This window comes from Dasypus novemcinctus, chromosome 24, assembly GCF_030445035.2.
Source record: "Dasypus novemcinctus isolate mDasNov1 chromosome 24, mDasNov1.1.hap2, whole genome shotgun sequence".
Taxonomy (NCBI): Eukaryota; Metazoa; Chordata; class Mammalia; order Cingulata; family Dasypodidae; genus Dasypus; species Dasypus novemcinctus.
The window spans coordinates 46,929,598-46,950,240 of record NC_080696.1 but is presented as its reverse complement, the minus strand read 5'-3'; positions in this window follow the sequence as shown (position 1 = coordinate 46,950,240).

The window sequence follows — 20,643 nt, the reverse complement described above, 5'->3', positions numbered from 1 at the left end:
TGTCTGTCTAGAGAGTAAACTCCAGGAAGGCAGGGATTTCTGTTCTGTTTCTTCCCTTCTGTATCCCTAGCACCCGGAGCGTGCCAGCATCCAGTACAACTCTGCAAGTGTTGGGGAAGAGGAAGAGGATGGGAGGGTGGCACCAATGGGCTGGGATTAAGTCTCATCAGACAGGATGCCCCTGGGTTGCACTGTCACTCAGGGAGCTCTCACTTCAGTGGGGAACTGTCCTGCCAATAGGACACAGCATAGCTTAACTGTGAAGGGGATGAACCTAGAGGGCTGCTGGAGTAGAGGCAAAGAAGGGAGGACTCTGGGCAGAATGGAAGAGAGAGGGTGGCAGAAGTGGATGGTGAGGAGAGCTTGCGGACAATTTTGGAGCTGAAGAGAGGGCTGCTGCGGGGACATTTTTTAGGTTTCCCCAGCTGCTGCTGGCTGGAGCAAGGTGTGAAACTAAGAAGGAAGGCAGCAGAGGGTTCACCAAAGCTCAGCCTCAGTCTGTGCCTTGTGCATGGGAGGGACTTTACCCATGGTCGAAGCTCCTTTCTGGTTTGCTGGGATTCCCTATGGCTGAAATGTACGTCTGTACGAGGCTTCTGCTGTAGAAAACAGATGCCTTATCTTCCAAGGCCTCCAGCTCTCTCAGTTTCTGGAGAGCTGGAATTTATTCCTGAGGTTCTCCAGTGGGCAGACCCCATGATTCAGAGTCCCCAGTGCCCTCTTCCCAGCAGGATGGCTTTGGTAGAAGAATCTTTCTCTCTGTATCTCATCGCCCTTCATTTCAGGGTATTTCAGCACATTGTCAGGCTGTTTGGGTTTGGATTGCAAAGCAGTAAAATATGTTTTCAACGGAGATGAGGGGGAAAAAAATCACACCCCTCGTCCCACCAGAGTCTTCTTGGGAAATGTCCATGGGCATGGCTCTGTCTCCACATTGGAGCTGGAGTGAGAAACACAGCCCGGATGGTGCTGGCATGAAACCACCAGTTCTCAGAGCCCTTCCTAAAGCACAGATTTCTTTGGCATCGTGGTCTATCTGCCTGCTTCTATGGACATCTCTCTTCCTTCTCTCCCCTGAGAGGACTTGAACCACATCTTAGATCGCTTGAGTAACCCCTCAAAAATAACATAATAAGATAAAGCAGGAAAGGTGTGAATGAAAAAATGGAAAGATTTCACTCTATTAAAATGTTCAGGAAAGTGGATGTGTCTTAGGTGACTGAGCTCCCACCTACCACATGGGAGATCACTGGTTTTCATCCCAATGCCTCCTAAAGAAGACAGTGAGCTGACCCTGTGGGCATGTTCGGTAAGCTGACATGAAAAGAGACACAAGAAGAAAAAACATAATGAGAGACCCAATAAAGCATGGAGTGAAGGTGGCTCAAGGAATTAGGCACCTCCCTCCCACATCAGAGGTCCTGGGCTCGGCTTCTGGTGCCTCCTAAAGAAACAAGGAAGATCAAAAGCCACAGCAAGTGAAAAGCAACAAAGGGGTGGGGAGAAATAAAATAAATCTTTTAAAAAAAACCTCACTGTGATATAACAGAAATGTGGCGGGTTAATTTATTAAGAGATTAGTTTGTATCTTGTTGATGCCACTATAGCAGATATCAGAAAGATGAAGAACAATCTGCTATGCTTTTAGTGATGGTCTTCCTGTCCTCCCTCTTCCCAAGAAAGCATCCCCTTCCCTCCAGCGGGAGAACTGCAATATCTCAGATGAGCAGGCAAGTGAAGGACTGAATGCCCTCTTTGTCTTTCCACCCAGACTCCAGCAGGTCTTCACTATAGGCTCACAGTGCTCTCACTTCTCCGTGCCTCAGTTTCCTCATCTGTAAAATGGGGACAATAATAGCACCTACCCTCACTGGCAGGTTGTGTGGAACATATAGCTTATATAGCTAAAGCACTTAAAACGGTGTCTGGTAACCAACTCTAGAAATGACCCCTGAAAGTGAATCCTAGAGGAGAAAAAATGAGAAGAGAAGACAAAAGAGAAATAGATACTGAAGATCACACAGAGAATGGATACAGACAGCAAAAACAGCAGGGAGTGGGAGGGAAAGGGGGGAAAATAAGTAAATAAATCTAAAAAGAAAAAGTGTCTGGCATAGAGAAGTAAGCCCTCTGTAAATGGTGTTATTATTTATTATTATTATTAATACATAAGTACTGCATTAGAGCGGGAGAAAAATTTTAAGTATGTCTAAGTCAGGATTCTCCAGAGAAAAAGGGAAACAGAATCAGTAGTATCTCTCTCTCTCTCTGTCTATCTACCTACCTACCTACCTATCCATCCAGCCATCTATCTATCTATCTATCTATCTATCTATCTATCTATCTATCTATATGTATATAAATCTATAAAGAGATTAATTTCTAGGTATTGGTTTGCACGATGGTGGGGGTTGGCAAATTTGAAATCTGTAGGGCAGGCCAGCAGGCTGAAAATCTCTTCCAACCAATTGGATGAGGCCCACCCACAGATCTCCTTGAGGTAAAGTCAACTGATAGCAGATGTTACCCACATCTAGCACATACCTCCACAGCAACTCTTAGAGGAGGGTCTGATTCAATAACCAAACTGACCCATAAAATCAGCCATCCCGGCATGACATCCTTACTCTAGCTCACCCCGGAAGCACAGGTCTCACAGCCCAGACTGGCCTCAGGATGTGCCCTTGCTCGCCCTCCTCCTCCCTTTTCAGCAGTCTTCCCCTGAAATGGCTCCCCACCCCTCAACGTGGCCTATCGCCCCCGAGGTGGCCTACCACCCTTCCATTTCTGACCGCTGATGGGGCTGTTCTCGTTTGCACTTATTTCTGCTCTGTGTGGGGGAATGGAAGGGGTGGGGGAGACCAAAGAAGAGGTCTGGACTCCTGAAGGCAACTTGCTCCTGCTTTCCTTCTGGTCAACCCTGACCATTAAAGAGAAAGAAAAACCAGACATCACCCACTGCCAGGGTGAATCTAAGGCCAACACTCACATAGCTTTGGAGAACTCAGTAAGCTCAAAATGTCTTCTTCCCAGTCTTGAATTACATTAGTAAGCCCCATTTCATTGCTCAGCCACCAAAGGTGGGGAGGGGATATCCAATCCCAGTGGCTGGTGACTATCGCCCAGCCAGCAGCTGGCAGCTGGCAGAGGTTTTTGGTTGGAAGATGAGGTAGCAACTTGCATCTCTCCATCAGTTACAGAGCATATCTCCATCCTCCCATGCCCCCACCAGTACAGGCTTATGGCTCTTCAGTGCAAATTCCTCTTTACACACAGTTTTATCTTAAAACAGGGTAGGATATGATGTATTTGCAGATGAAATGACGTATTGCCTGGGATTTGCTTCAAAATAATGCAGGAGTTGGGAGTGGGTGGGGTCTAGTTGACACCAGATAGGCCTTAATTTGGTAATTGTGGAAGTTGGGTGGTGGGTCCATGGGGGCTTGTGATGTCATTCTATCTGCTGTAGACTAGATTGGGATTTTTCTATAATGAAAATTAAAATAAAAAGGAAAACAGTCCCATATCACTCTACAAAGTACTTAAGTAAGCTTTCAAATAGTGTCCCACTAGAATATACTCAAGGGCCCACAAATATGTGATTAAAATTTCAGTTTCTAATACATTCTTAACTCTTTAAGACTGGAAACAACAGGTTGTTGTATTATAGAACTGGGGTCGACAAATTCTTTCTGGAACAGGCTAGAAAGTAAATATTTTGGCTTTGCAGGTCACCCAGTCTCTGTTGCAACCATTCTGCTGTGATAAGGTGAAAGTAGCCACAGACGATATGTAAACAAAAGTGCATGGCTGTGTTCCAACAAAACTTTATGTATGGATAGACACTGAAATGTGAATTTCATAGAATTCTTATATGTCAAAAAACATGCCCCTTTTTAATTAGAAAAAATCATTAAAAAATGTAAAAAAACATTCTTAGCTCGCTGGCCGTAAACAAACAAATGGCTGGATTTTGCCTGTGTGCTGTAGTTTGCTGACCCCTGTTATAGATGACAGTTTACTAAAATGGAGAGGACCAACAAGCTAATTTGGCCTTCCAGGGTTGAGTTGTTTCTGTGACTAACCTGGAGAATCAAATGCCTCCTGTCATTACTGTGCATGTTAGCAAAACAAACAAAGCTAAACCAAAGCAGAACACCCAAGCCAACTACAGTGGATACAGTGAATAGTGAGGAACAGAAATAAAAAAAATTAAAATGTGACAAGCATAAAAAAGTGAAAGGCCCTTCCTCCCTGTTCCTCCCCCAGCCCACTATACAGCAGTAACCATTGGGGTCCCAGTCCTCCAGGGATCTCCAAAAACACTTCTTCCTGTCTCTTCCTCCCTAGAAAGCCAAGTTTATATCAGTGCTGCTGTGAGGACCAAGAAAGAGAAAAAGAAAAGCTAACCACTTTCCCAAAAATGAAGGATTACACACTTGATATTTTGAGGATCAGCCCTCCCACTGGCAGGTGAACTTCTGCTCCTAACTGGTAAACCAAGTAAAAAGACAATGGTTACATGTCTGAGCTGACATGTGTCAATGTAGCTTTAAAAAATATATGGTTCAAGGAGCAGAAGTAGCTCAAGTGGTTGAGTGCCTGCTTCCCATATGTGAGGTCCCAGGTTCCATCCCCGGTACCTCCTGAAAAAAAAGGTTAAAAAAAAATATGGTTCATGATACTGTGTGCAGGATTCCAATAGGAATCCAGACTCTGGGCAAGGCTTTCTCCCTGCCTCAACTTTCCTGGCCTCTCTGGTTCCACCATTGTGGGGAGCTAGCTATCTGGCTGAGCTGTGGGTCTAAGTCTTTATGTTCTCTCCTGCCTTTTCTTTGCCTTTATATTTTCTGAGAGTGGACACTAATTTAGCTCCTAGCTTCCTTTCTATTTTTTCCTTAGGGAATCAAATCAGGCTATTTTTGTTCACGAGGTGGTGAAATACATTGGAAGTAGAGAGGATAAGAGTGTGAGAGAATGTGCCCGCTGTTTCCGCTAAGGTCCTGAATTTTCCTTGGAAAGCACTTAGATGCTTCAGAGAAAGGCTAAACAGTGTGTGCGTTGCATTTTAATTTTCGAACCAGAAGGGAGGGACCTCAGGGATTAGCTGGTCCAAATCTTTTGCACCATAGATGGGGAAACTGAGGCTCATGGTCGTAGAGGTTAGGAAATGGGGGAGGGTATGTGTGAATGATGGAGAAATATGTTTTGGGGATGGTGAGCAGTTTGGCATAGGTGGAGCCTGGGATGAATGGGGGAAGGTCCTGCAAGTTGTAATGGATAAAAGGTGAGGTGGGTGGGGACAGGCCAAGAGCACCCCTGAATGTCCACCTTGAGACCTGACCTCCTCTTGTGGCCGATGAAAGGCAACTGAGGGGTTTTGGGCAGGGGAGTATGGGGCTCAGACTCGCTTCAGAAAGATGGTTCTATGGAAGAGGGTCTGTGTGTGTGAGGCTGGGAGGCCCAGGGGGGAGAGAGGAGGAAGGATGGACAGCTGCTGTGGATGTTTGGTGGTGGGTGGAAGGAGTGAGCGGAGTAAGTGGAGTGAGCAGCTTGGAAGAGAGTCAGAGCCAAGGCAGAAGCTTTGGTCCAGATGGAGAGATGAGCACATTTGAAGGTTGGCACGAAGGAGTCTGTGCAGGAGGAGAGATTGAAGACGGAGAGGGCTTCCCCGATGTTGTGAGACCTTGGAGGTGGTGGACAGAGCCAGATGAGGGATAGGGGAGGACTGGGAAGGCAGGTATTTGCTTTGGGGAACCAGCCTACAGGTTTGGGCCCAGCCACAAAGGCTGACTTGGAATAGTCCTGCTCAGAGCTGAGGTTCTGGTGTCAGAGCCCCCGACCCTAGAGGCATTGTCCACCGGAGGCCAGGCCAGATGGGTGAGCGCCAGACCCCAGGGTTTCAAGTGTCCCCTCTCCATCACACTCATTGGTGCTGGCTACTGCTTAAATGATAGTCGATGTGAGAAAATGGAAGGCTTGATGACCAAAACGAAAAACTGTTCCCTGGATGTCTGGGAGCATTCTCTCTGTGTCCCTGCATTTATTCTGACTTCTTTGGCCACATACCTTATATAAAAGTGTGGGCCTCTCTAGCCATATTTATTTCAGATCCTTTCCAATGTCTGGCAATTAGTTTCTTGGCCATTAAGCTGGACCGAAGCAGGAATTCTTTAATGTGCTTATTTATATCTCATTAGTTACATAAATTCCCTCATAAGTAAGCGGTATGATTCTCAGAAGTGTCAGTGCGAAAGCTGAAATTGACTCATCAGTTTCTAACCTGTCTTCCTAGAAGGTCAGCCTTGAAGCAAATTGCATCTCTGTCACCACCACTCTCACGGCCCTTCCACCACTTGTGCCTCCTTTTTGAAAATGAACCATAGAGTTTCAGAATTTAAATCAAGTTGACAGAGGAGACAGTGCAGCAGAGGGAGGGCGTTCCAGGCAGAGAGAAAGTCTGGGCAAAGGTGTGGTGAGCCGAGGTTGGGGATGGGGTGAGCGCCAGTCATGGAAGGATTTCAATCAGGGGATGGCAGGGTCAGAGCTGCAGCTGAGGAAGATTATTTTGGCTGCATGATGGGGGGGGGGGGGTGGATGGAGTGAGGAAGGCAGGGAGGCCATTGTCCAGTCGAGTGAGGCCATTGTCCAGTCGAGTGGGACAGGTTTTCCATGTTCCCACCACAGTCAGCTGGGGCCGGCTTCATAATTTGCAATGACCAGTGCAAAATGAAAATGCAGAGCCCCTTGTTCAAATATTGTTTTTAGACTATGGAATATTATTCAGCTATAAAACAGAATGAAGTACCGATGCATGCTACGACATGGTTGATCCTTGAAAACATTATGCTAAGTGAGAGAAGCCAGGCACAAAAGGCCACGTATTGTATGATTCCCACTTAATTGAAATATCCAGAATAGGCAAATCCACAGACAGAAACCAGTTAGTGGTTTCCAGGAGTCGGAGAGAGGGAGGATGGGGAGAGACTGCTCATGAGTACAGGCTTCCTTTTTTCTTTTTTAAGGAAATACTGGGCATTGAACCCAGGACCTTGTACATGGGAAGCAGACACTCAAACACCGAGCTGCAACCCTACAGGTTTCCTTTTGGGGTGATGAAAAAGTTTTGGAACTGGATAGATAGATAGAGGTGTACAACTATCACCTCTATCTAGTAATAAATGCCACTGAACTGTATACTTCAAAATGGCTAATTTTATGCTATATGAATTTTGTCTCAATAAAAAAATATGGCTTGTTAAAAAATTATCGATAATTTCAGGATGGTGACAGTAGGGCAGTCAACTGAGCAGGGGACCTTTCTAAGCCACACTCCCATGAAGTCAGCCCAGGAGCCAGCAAGTGTTTTATAAACTCTGATTTCTGTTTGGAGCGAGCCTTGCAGGCTTGGAGCTGCGTTTCTGGTGGAAGTTGGTGGCTCCGCCCTCCCATGACTGCTCCTGAGGCCTGAGGCTGCAGGGCCTGAGAGTGCCCAGCTGCCCCTCTGTGCTCCTGACAGAAGGGGCCTATGAGGAGCACCTCGGCCCACCTCCCTGGCTCCCCTGGAGGGCTCGCCCCATCCGGGTCTCCCCTCACTCCCCCAACGTCTTAAACTGCCCCTTTGGGTCCAGGCACTCACTCTGCCTCCACACCTTTGCTTCTGCCGTGGTCCCTGCAGGGCGTGCCCCCAGCCTCCCTCCATTCTGGTTCACCTGCCTGGGCTTCTCCAACGGGGGTATGTGTTAAGCCCCCAGAGCTTGTCAAAAACACAGAGGTCTGGTGGGCTCCATCCTGGAACTGCCCAATCTGAATGTGCTGAGGAAGGGCCTTGGCATCTCCATTTTTAGTAGGTTTTTAAGTGATTCTGATGCCACTGAAGTTTAAGAGCCAGGGCAGAAAGGTCCCTGCCCTCCTGGAGCTTGCGGTCTAGCTGAGTCAAAGCAGGAATTCACCAGCAGGTTACTCTTCCAACTGTTCCAACCTGCAGCACCGCTAAAGACACCTTTCAGGCTCACCTGGACAAGAGTGGCTGCTTGAACTTCCAGAACTCAGTCCACCGCCAGCTCTAGGAGAAGGGCACCCTCCAGGGCTGCTCCCACTGTCCACACTGCCAGGGGATTCCACTCCCTGCCCTCCTGGACAACTCCTTACCCCCACCCCGTGTGGGGGTAGGTGGCAGAGGGCTTGCAGAACACATCAGCCCCAAGGGAAGTCTTTAACCTTGAGCTTCTCTGGTCCCTCAGCTGCCCTCCGTGTCATCCTGGGCCACTGCCCCTAGGACAGCTCCTGCCTTGATGACAAGGAATGTTTTTTCTGGAGCTGCGCTGCCGCTGGCACTGCTTCTGGGATTTTTTTGGCTGCTGCCAAGTTGGGGTTCCCAAAGCCAGAGTGCAAACCCATCTTCATTTAACCTGCTGTATGCCATGGGCATGTAATTGGGCTTATCTGGGCCCACTTTCTTCATTTTCCAAGGAATAATAATACAGTGGGCCAAGAGAGAATAAAATGGAAAAGGAGAGATGAGGCTATTTACTGGGTTCTGTGTGCCAGGCGTAGCGCTGGAAGCTTGTTACCTATGTTAAACCTCACTGAGGGAGGCGCAAACACCCCTCCTTGCTGATGATTGAGAGTCAGAGAGGGTTAATTAACTGGTCTGAATTTGCACAGCAGGGACACTGCTGACTTGGAAATTGAATCTTAATTTTCTGATTGCCTGCTATTGCTGCTGTAACAAATTACCACCCATTTAGTGACTTAAACTAACACAAATTTATTATCTTACAATTTTGGAGGTCAGAAGTCTGATAGGGGTTTCACTAGGCTAAAATCTAGGTGAGAGCAGGGTACAATCCTCTCTGGAGGCTCTTAGGGGAGGATCCATTTTCTTGCCATCCCAGCACCTAGTGGCTGTCTACATCCCTTGGCTCATGGTTGGGCCCTTCTCACACTGCAACCTCTCTTGGTTCTGACCACAGTTTGGAAAGTTTTTCTGCTTAGGTGGACTCAAGTTAGATTAAGTCCTTCCAGATGATCCAGGTTAATCCCCCCATCTCAGGGTCTCTAACCTTAATCATATCTGCAGAGTCCCTTTTGCCATATAAGGAAACATATTTGCAGGTTCCAGGGGTTAGGATGTGGACATGCTGTAGGGTGGGCATTCTGATGTTGCATCTAGAATGACGTTGCATTCCCGACCCAATGGTTTCAAAGCCAAGTTCTTCCAAAAGATTCATTTTTTGACAGGGTTCAGAAGTGTTTTTACACCTTTTAAATAAGCTAGGCTTCTGCTGTTGTGTTTGTGTGTGTTTATGAAGATCTGTTGATTTATAGTAGTAGCTTGGACATTTTGGATGGATGTCATGAATTCCATGCCAGAATTATGTGTCATTAACCACTCTCCTGACAATTTGTCTAGTCTGGAAAGAGAGGCTGGTGTTATAGAGGGCTACAGGACCATCAGGGCAGGCTTTAAGCTAAATTATCTAGTCCAACCCGTTCATTTGACGCATCATAGAATCTGAGAATTGGAAGCAAATGTCCTCTCCAAGCACCCTGATGATCTTCCAGCTCGACTGAAATTCTTTCAGTGATGGGAAGCTCACTACTTATCGCAGCTGCTTACCCCAAGGTGGAATATTTCAACGCTTAGAACATTTCTATTTTGCTGCAGTTGAAATGTGCCTCTCTGTAGCTTATATGCATGGGTCCAGCTCTGGTCTCCGGGACACGTGGTCACCTTTCTGCAGGGAGGTAAAATGAAGAGCTTTCTTTTGTATATTCCTTCTCTGTAAAGCCCAATGACCCCTGTCATCTTGCAGGTCCCTCCACCAGCCTGTTCACTGTCCTTAGGCACAATGAACATCCTCTCATTAAAACCTGGTGACCTGTCCCCTCCCCCGACCCCAGGGCCCCTTTCTCTTCCTCTCTCCCACTCTTCTGGTCAGGGCACCACTCTCCCCCTTCATTAGTTCCTTTCACACACAAGTCCTGATTCTTTACTCCCACGGTGGGGCTGGTCCAAGTCCCAGAAGGAGAAGTGCAGCCCTGGAAGCAGTCTCTGATGTGTTCATCCTCTCTGAAAGGGGAGAGGACCCAGGCATCGGATCATTCCCAGCTGGTCTCCCCTTCTTTCCTGAGGAAGTCCCTTTTACTCAGCTCTGGACCCTCATGCATCAAATATAGGGAAGGTGACTTCTTGCTGAGGCAGGATAAAAACAAAAGACAATTTGATTTCCTAGTAAGCTGCCTGCTAGGTAACCTGTGGCCAAGCTTGGGCAGCATTTTATGCTTCTCCTGGAAGTTGGATCCTAATTTCAGTGTCTTCTTTATTCATTCATTCCTTCAACCACCTCTGGACTGTGGGGGTGATTGACTCTGGGTGCCAAAAATGGTAGCTTGGGCTCACCTTCTAGTTTCTAATGGAAGGAAAGTGGATTTAATAAGGTCAGTAGGAGGGACATGCTGGCAAATAACACAGGTTTGGCCATGCACTAGGGATGCTTCTAGATGCTTGGGGTCCAGGGGTGAGTTGATAGTTTCCAGACATCATCCCCCTCAGCACTGGAAGGTGGTCTGAGGGTCTGGGAGGGGCCTCGCCTCCAGAGGCAGGTAGAAGGGGGAGCCGCAGTGGGTTATCTGAGCACTGGCAGCTTGAAGTTCCTGCCCCAGTGGAGTGGCCACACAGGGTCTTGTGTGCTTTGATGGGGAGCATTTCCATGTGATGCAGGGTTTGGAAGCTTGTTATTAGCTGGATGTCTCAGCTATGTTAAAAGCAGAACAAAGTTCATCCTTTGCTGCGGGTTCAGCCCAGATGGTGTCTCAAATCAGGAATTGATGGTAGAAGTTGAGAAAGGCCAGAGCAGAAAGAAAACACAACCCTCTGATTGGCTGAGCTAGGTCACTGGGAGCAACGAAGACAGAAGAACAGGAGGCAGGGGTCCAGAAGGGAGGGTACCAGGATGCACCCTTATCATTGACAGTTAGCTTCCTTCTGTGTTCAGTGCTGTAGGCCAAAACTAGTTGTCTTGGTTACAGAGCCTGTTTCCTTACAAGAGCGAAGGGCAGATGTATTAATGTATGCTTGTGTCAAATGTAGGAGATGTGAAGGAAAGGGAGGGACTCAACCAGCTGGAGGTGGGGATTTTTGACCTTGCTGTGGCAGGTGGCTTGCAGGGAGAGGGGAGGGCCTGGAATGTGTAAGTAGCAGAGCGTCTTTACTTCTTGCCCCTCTCAGGCTGAATCACAGCTCCGAGTCTGCTTTGAGCAGCAGTGAGCACTGACGAGTTGGAATCCGGGAATCTCTGGGCTGAGATTGTGTTCATGCTGGGGCTCCCTGAGCCATGGAAGCTGACCAGGTGAGCCTTGTGGCTGCTGAGGTTGTGATCACTGGGGTGGGCTCTATGGTGTGAAGCCTGAAATTAAGGCCCAATATTATGAGATCTGGTGAAACAGGGGGGCCTTGAATGGCTTCAAATGACCACAAGCTCAGCTCTTCTCTCTGCTCCCATGGATAGATTCCCCCAGCCAACAACCTTCCTTTTCTGGGGATGAGGCAACGTTCCTGCTTATCCCTCAGGAGCAGGCTTCAGTTCCCTGATAGCCTGTGGAATTATTCAAACAAGTCAATCACATCTGTGCTATGTTGAATTACGGACCCCAGGAAGAAAAATGCTCTTAATTTTAATCTATTCCTGTGGGTATGAACTCATTGTAAATAGGACCTTTTAAAGATAATATTTTTAGTTAAGGTATGGCCCAGCTGAATGAAGTTGGGTTTTAATTCAGATTGCTGTAGTCCTTAATGATTCAGACCTAGAGAGAGAAAACCACAGGAAGAAGCTGGATGTCAACAAAACCTGGAGGAGAAAGAAGAAGACATTGATAGAAAAACCCAGGGCACAAGGATCACCAGCAACCAGCCCCAGACTGCCACTGTCTTTGGGGAGAAAGTATTACCTTACTGACACCTTGATTTTTTTTTTAATTAGAGAAGTTGTGAGTTTATGAAACAATTATATTTAACATATGGGATTCGTATATATCATCTATAGCAGTTTGATATTATTGATGAATTCCAAAAAGAAATACTGGATTATATTTGTAAAGTGATATTTTCCTCTGAGCATATTAGATTATATTGGATTCAGAGGAAATCTCTTGTTTCAGTAGGGCATTGAGTACCCACCCCTTGGTGGGTGGGGATTTGCAGATAAAAGGCATGGCAAAGGACAGAGTTGAGGGCTTTTAATGTTGGAGTTTTGATGTTGGAGTTTGATGCTGAAGCTGGAGCCCCAGGGAGAGAGACAGAGCCATTTGCCTGAAAGTCTATGGTTGACCTTATGGAGAAAACAGAGGAGCTGAGCCCAGAGGAATCCAGGAAGCCTGAACCCTTGCAGACATCTGCAGCCATCTTGCTCCAACACATGAAAATAGACTTTGGTGAGGGAAGTAACTTATGCTTTATGGCCTAGTAGCTGTAAGTTCCTACCCCAAATAAAAGCCAACCAATTTCTGGTATTTTGCATTAGCACCCCTTTGGCTGACTAATACATCATCCCTCCACCAACTCCTTCATTGTTAGAAATGATGAAATAATGAAAGAACATTGCCAAAATATTGCTGCTAACTATAGTCCATAGTTTATATTTGGTGTATTTTTTTCCATAAACCACTCTATTTTTAACATCATTTATTAGTATTGCATTTTTGTTATAGTTCATGAGAGAATGTTCTCATATTTGTACTGTTAACTATAGTCCATTTTCCACCATGGGATTCACTGTGTTATATGGTCCCATGCCTTATACAATCGATCCAAAGTGCAAACTCAGTGCTTGCAGTTTCTTCACAGAGTTGTGTTCTTATCACCTCAATTTTAGAATGTTTTCATTACTTCAAAAAGAATAATTCTGTATCACCTTACCTACCCCTATTTTTCACCATTAGCATTGATATAGTAACTTCTTTGCCATTGATGCAAAAATATTAAACTATATGTTAACTCTAGCCTGTAAGTTAGATTAGTTATATTTTTCTGTGTATCACCATATTCTTAACACATTGTAATAATAATGTACATTTGTTCTAGTTCATAGAAGAACATTCTTGTATTTGTACTGTTAACACCAATCTTCATCCATCACCAAGTTCACTACATTATACAGTCCCTAGATTATCCTCTAGATTTCTTTCAATTGACACTTATGTCCCTAGGCTACCCCTTCAGACACAATCAAATTTCTAAATCAGCAGTGTTAGTTATATACACTATAATGTGTTACCAATAACCCTACTTCCACATATTTACAATAACCTTATTAAACATTCTGCATACATTAAGTATCACCTCCTCCTTCTCAACCCTCATTCTAACTCCTAGTAACCTATACTCTAGAATTTACTTCTGTGAGTTTACTCATCGTATTTGTTCATATTAATGAGACAATACAATATTTGTCCTTTTGTGTCTGGCTTATTTCACTCAACAAATTGTCCTCAAGATTCATTCCTGTCGTCTTATGCATCCCAACATCATTTCTTCTTACATCTGAATAGTATTCTATTATATGTATATACCACAGTTTATTCATTCATTCACTGGTTGATGGGCAACTGGGTTGTTTCCATCTTTTAGCAATTGTGAATAATGAAGCTATGAACATTGGTGTGCAAATATCTATTCACATCCCTGCTTTCAAATCATTTGAGTATATTCCTAACAGTGGGACTGCCAGGTCATGTGGCAGTTCTATATTTAGTTTCATGAGGAACTGCCAAACTGTCTTCCTCAGAGGCTGCCCCATTCTACATTCCCATTAATAGGGAAGGGGTGTTTCTATTTCTCCATGTCCTCTAGCACTTGTTGTTTTCTGTTTTTTGTCTGTTTGTTTTGGTTTTTTAAATAGCCATTCTATGAGGTGTGAAATGATATCTCACTGTAGTTCTGATCTGTATTTCCCTAATAGTTAGTGATGTTGAACATCTTTTCATTTGCTTTTTTGGCCATTTGTATTTCCTCTTTGGAAAAATGTCTATTCAAGTCTTTTGCCCATTTTATAAAAATTGGGTTGCTTGTCTTTTTATCATTGCATTGTATGATCTCTTTTTTAAAATTATGTTTATCATTTATTGTTTAGGTCCCTGCTCTTTATGGATGATTTATTTATTTATATTTTTTGGAGGTACCAGGGATTGAACCTGCGACCTTTTACAAATGAAGCAGGTGCTCAACCACTGAGCTACACCCACTCCCCTGTATGATCTCTGTTCATAACATGGAAATAAAACCCTTATCAGATATGTGGTTTCCCAATATTTTCTCTCATTGAGTAGGCTGCCTTTTCATCTTCTTGGCAAAGTCATTTGAAACACAAAAGTGTTTAATTTTGAGGAGGCACCATTTATCTATTTTTTTTTTTTGTTGCTCGTGCTTTGGGTATAAGGTTTAGGAAACCACTACCTACCATAAGGTTTTGATGTTTCCCTACATTTTCTTCTAGGAGTTTTGTGGCTGTTGATTTTATAATTAGGTCCTTGATCCATTTTGAGTTAATTTTTGTATAAGGTGTGAGATAAGGGTCCTCTTTCTTTTTTTGCTATGGATATCCAGTTCTCTTAGCACCATTTGTTGAATAGACTTTCTGATACAGCTAGGTGGGTTTGACAGCCTTGTCAAAAATCACTTGACTATAGATGTGAGGGTTTATTTCTGTACTCTCAATTCAATTCCATTGATCAATATATCTATCTTTATGCCAGTACACTGCTGTTTCCACTGCTGTAGCAAGTAATATGCTTTAAAGTCAGGAAGTGAGAGTCCTCCAATTCATTTCTCTTTTTAAAGATATTTTTGGATATTCGGGACTGCTTGCCCTTCCAAATAAATTTGATAATTGGCTTTTCCATTTCTGCAGAAAAGTCTGTTGGGATTTTTATTGGAATTGCATTGAACTTGTAAATCAGTTTGGGTAGAATCAACATCTTACCAATATTTAGTCTTCCAATCCATGAACATAGAATATCCTTCCATTTATTTAGGTCTTCTTTATTTCTTTTAGTGATGTTTTGTTGCTAAAACTTGGTTAAGTTTATTCCTAAATATTTGATTCTTCCAGTTGCTATTGTAAACAGATTTTTCCTATGACTTCCTCCTCAGGTTGCCCATTAGTAGTGTATAGAAAAGCTACTATTTTTTGCATATTAATCTTGTGTCCCACCACTTTGCTGAACTCGTTTATTAGCTCCAGTAGCTTTGTTTTGGATTTTTCATGATTTTCTAGGTATATGATCATATCATCAGTGAATAGTGAAAGTTTTACTTCTTCCTTTCCTATTTGGGTGCCCTTTCTCTCCCTTCCCTCCTCTCCGGCCTTACTACTCTAGCTAGGACTTCTAGCACAATATTGAATAACAATGGTGACCTTTGGTTATCCTTATCTTCTTCCTGATTTAAGTGGGAAAGCTTTCAGTCTTTCATCATTGAATACAATTGTGGGTTTTTCATATATACACTTTATCATGTTGAGAAAGTTTTTTTTTTTTCCTATCTTTTGGAGTGTTTTTATGAAGGAAAGATGCTTGGTGATGAATGCACAACATTGTGATCATATGAAGAGTCACTGATTATATACTTTGGATAGACTGTATGGTATGTGAATATACCTCAATAAAACTGCTTTAAAATAAATAAATAAACAAATAGACAAGTAAATAAATAAGCAAGAATAGCCAGAAATAGCAGTTATGTACAGCAGAGAAAGCACAGAGAGATTGAGAGGTAATTTTTTTTGTCTTTTTAAAACTATATATTTTTTATTTATTTTTAAAAGATACATAGATCACACAAAATGTCACATTAAAAAATATAGGGGATTCCCATACACACCATTCCTCACAACCCCCATTTTTCCCACATCAACTTCTTTCATTAGTGTGGTACATTCATTGTAATTGATGATTACATTTTGGAGCACTGCTACAGAGCATGGATTATAGTTTACATTTCAGTTTATACTCTCTCCCAGTCCATTCAGTAGGTTATGGCAGGATGTATAATGTCATACATCTGTTCCTGCAATATCTTTCAGGACAGCTCCAAGTTCCAAAAATGCCCTCATATTACACCTCTTTTTCCCTCTCCCTGCCTTCAGCAACTCCAGTGGCCACTGTGTCCACATCAATGATATAATTTCTTTCATTGCTAGAATCACAATAATGCTATAGTAGAATACCAGTAAGTCCGCTCTAGTCCATATTTTATTATCCAATCCTGAGGACTCAGGGATGGTGATGCCCATTCCATCTCTTAATTGAAAGGAGGTTTTGATCCCACATGGCTGACAGATGGGACTCTCCTGCTTGCAGTTGTAGATTCTCTTGGTTCCTTGGTATGTTGGTTGTCCATCCTTACCTCCTTGTTAGCTGTCTGGGTGAGTCCAATGAACTGGAGAGTACGTGTTGCAACTCCACTGAGGCTCAGGGCCCAGCTGGCACAGGGACAGCCCAGAGATTCAAGTCACCTAGACATACACCCACTAACCCCAGCACCAACCACAGGATCAATAAAAGGGTAAGAAGAGGCATATGTAAAGAAGTCACATCTAAGTCCAACTCCGTCACACTTAGGAGCAAAAACTCCAAAATAGGTCCCACTGGCAAGGCACCAAACTGTGGAGCCATCTGTCATGACCATAGGACCTGGGTGTCTCTGTAGACCTCAGGAGCACCACTATCTGAGGTACTATCTATTTTGGCTGTCTATAAGATCTTGCTGGACATGCATAAGCACCACCCCTGCTCCATCTATTCTATTCCTCCCTCCCCCTCCCCTCAGGGCCAACAGTGACCCTCTGATGTACTCCCAACACATTTTGAAGTCTCTTAGCCATATAAACTCATTTGTCTTTACCATTTCCCCTTTTTATTCAAGGTCTTTTTCCAGTTGAATTGCTAGCTGGTGCTTAGTAGTAATCCCTTGGTGCCAGGGAAGCTCATTCCCCGGAGACATGTCCCATGCTGGGGGAAGGTAATGCATTTATATGCGGAGTTTGGCTCAGAGAGAGGCACATCTGAGCTACATGGAGGCTCTTAGGAGGTAACTCTTAGGCACCTTGTAACACTAGGCTAAGTTGAAATTTCAAGCACAAAAGGCTCATAAGCATAGTCATCAGTATCAAGAGTCCATCAGTGAACCATCTTTCTCCACTTGTCATTGCCCCTGCACTTGGCAGATTGTTGCTGTTCCATTGGAGAAAGTGGCCGAGGTCACCAAGATGGGAACCCAGCACTCTCTCAGTTGTTGCATGAATCTCTACCCACTGTGGCAATACCCAACAAACATCCGAACATATCCATGTACCCTATATGCATGCCCAGATGAACTCCCTCCTGTGCATTCCCCATCAATGACACCCCACACCAATTCTCCTCCCTTGCCATAGTTGAACCCCTCTGTGATCCAAAACTTCTTCAAAAATTTAGTCAAATATATTGCCAAATTAATAGGAAAATGAGATAGTAATGATAGGTTTAAATATAAATAAAATGCATAATAATTTAGAAAAACCAAAGTAAAGTGAAAAAATTGGGGTATTAAAAAAATGAAAAATATTAAAAAAAATTTTTTTTAAATTTTTTGCCTTTCATTGCTGTAATAGCTGTTGCCTGTATGTAAAGTGGCAATTTCTTCCATTTCTTCCTCAGTGTCTTTCTTTCTTTTCATTATATCTTCAAAGAAATTTTAGGTCACAATAAAGTCACATACAGAATATAGGGGACTCCCATATATCCAGCATCCTCCCCCAGTTCCCCCTTCCATATTAATGATCTTTTTACATATAGATGGTACATTTGTTACAACTGCTGTACAAATATTGAAACACCTACTAACCATGGTCAGTAGTTTACATAAATTTTTGGTGAAATTAAACATGGCCTGCATCCATCATCGCAAGATTATGCAGAATGCTTCAGTTGCCCCCTAATTACCCCCTCTTCCATCTATTCTATTCCTCCCTCCCTCGCCCCTTGAGGCCCACAGCGACCAGCAGGCTTCATTGCTTGAAGGACAAGATTCATAGATACTTGCAACAATGCTGAGGGCTTGACACACTAGTCTGTCCTCCCCTATTAGGAGCCATCCATGCTCTCAAGAGACACCCTCCCCTCTGTTTGAGAACATATCGGGCCTCCCTGGGCAGGGAGTACAATACCTTCCTGCTCATTATATGGGTCTCCACCCACTGATATAACACACTATGACAAGACGAGCACTCACACACTCCCTAGAAGCCTGCCCCAGGTGTGTCCTGTGCCGAATGCCCCCCCCCATCCAACACCCTACATCAGTAATCCTTCCTTGTCATGTTGTCCAGAGGGTTTTCTCAACATTGTAGTTTTAACCACATACCCGCCAATCCCTTGTGTTTGCCTGGTCCTTCCCCCAACCCTCCCCCCAGTTCCATGGACCGTCCAATCCATCCTCCCCACCCTAGCCCCCTGTCAAGCTTGCATCACTCATCCCAATAGTATCCCTATACCCCTGTCGTAACCCTTAACTGCACAACTGCTCACTTCTACCTTATCATAGCTTTTGCCTGTGTGGATGTTGGCTTACAACCTTCTCCCTTTCTATTTCCTGTAAGCCTATCTTCCAGACTCTAGCTCTCTAAGACAGCCTGATTTGCTTAATTCATATAATGGAAGTTACTTAATATTTGTTCTTCAATGCCTGGCTTGCTTCACTCAACATAAGGTCCTCAAGATTCATCCATGTTATCCGATGTGTTAGTACTATATTCCTTCTTACAGCTGAGAAGTATTCCATTGTATGTTTATATCACATTTTGTTTATCCCATCATCTCTTGATGGGCATTTGGGTTTTTTATTATTATTATTACTGAATAATGAAAATGCTCTGTAATGATTGAAGTGATGAATGTACAACATGTAATTATATCAACACTATTGATTGTAAACTTTGCTTGGATTGTATGCTTTTTTAATATGTATCAATGAAATTGATTTGTTTTTTTCCAAAAGAAAAGATGCTGTATTTATTAAATTGCCTTTCCCCCCACATTTGAGATGATCATGTGATTTTTCTTCTTTGATTTATTAATGTGGTATATTACACTGATTAATTTTCTTGTGTTGAACCACCCTTACATACCTGGTATAAACCCATTTGATCATGACATATAATTCTTTTAATGTGCTTTTGGATTTGAATAGCAAGAATTTTTAAAAAAATTATATATTTTATTCATTCCCCTGCCCACCTATGTTTCCCTCATCTGTCTGCTCTTTGTTTTGCTTGCTGTGTCTGCTCATCTTCTCCAAGAGGCACTGGGAATGGAACACAGGACCTCCCACAAGGGAGGCAAGTGCCCAACAGCCTGAGCCACATCTGCTCCCTGTGGGCCGCAGTTTCTGCTGGCTTCTAGCATCTAGTTCATTTTGAGTGGGTGCAGTGTCTAACTTGTTGTGGTGGTTTGTGGCATCTAGCTCATTGCAACAGTTTGCAGCATTTAGCTCATCATGGCAGGTGTGGCATCTTATCTTCTTTAGGAGGCACTGAGACCTGAACCTGGGACTTCCCATGTGTAGGTGGGCAACCAACTGGTTGAGCCATATCTGCTTCCAAGCAAACTTTCGTTGTTGTTGTTAAAGATTTATTTTATTTATTTGTCCCCTGCCTAGTTGTTTGTGGTCGCTGTCTGCTCTCTGTGATCATTTGCTGTGGGCTCTTTGTGTCTGGTCATCTTCTCTTTAGGAGGCACCAGGATCCAAATCCGGGACCTCCTCATGTGAAAGAAAGACGCTCAGTCACCTGAACCACCTCAGCTCTCTGGTTTGTTGTGTCTCTCATTGTCTTTCCTCTTTGTGTCTCTTTCCTTGTGTCCTCTTGTTGCTCCAGCTTGCTGCATCTGCCCACCGTACCAGCTTGCCTTGTCCAGGAGGCACGGAAAACCAAACCTGGGATCTCCCATGTGGTAGGCACAATCCCAATCACCTGAGTCACATCCACTCCCCAGCATTTTTTTTTGAGGAGTTTTGCATCTATATTCAATGGAGAGATTTGTCTGTACTGTACTTTTTTTGGTTGTGTTTTTCTCTGAATATTAGGGTGATTGCTTCATAGAATGGCTTTGGTAGTGTTCCCTCTTATTCAATATTTTTGGAAGAGCTTGAGCAAGATTGGTATTAGACTGTCTTTGAATGATTGGTAGAATTCACCTATGAAGGTATCTAGTCCTTGACTTTTCATTTTTGGGAAGTTTTTGATGACTGTTTCAATCTCTTTACTTGTGACTGGTTTGTTGAGGTCTTCTGTTTCTTCTAGGGTCAGTGGAGGTTGTGTGTTTCTAGGAGTTTGTCTATTTTGTCTACATTGTCTAATGTAGTGTGCAATTGTTCATAGAATCCTCTTATTATCTCTTTTATTTCTGTTGTGTCAGTAGTAATGTCCCCCTATCATTTCTAATTTTATTTGAATCCTTTCTCATTTTTTTCTTTGTCAATCTAGCTAAGGGTTTGTCAAATTTGTTTTCTTCTTGAAGAACTAAATTTTGGTTTTGTTGATTCTCTGTATTGGTTTTTTTTGTTGTTGTTGTTCTCAATTTCATTTCTGCCTTATCTTTATA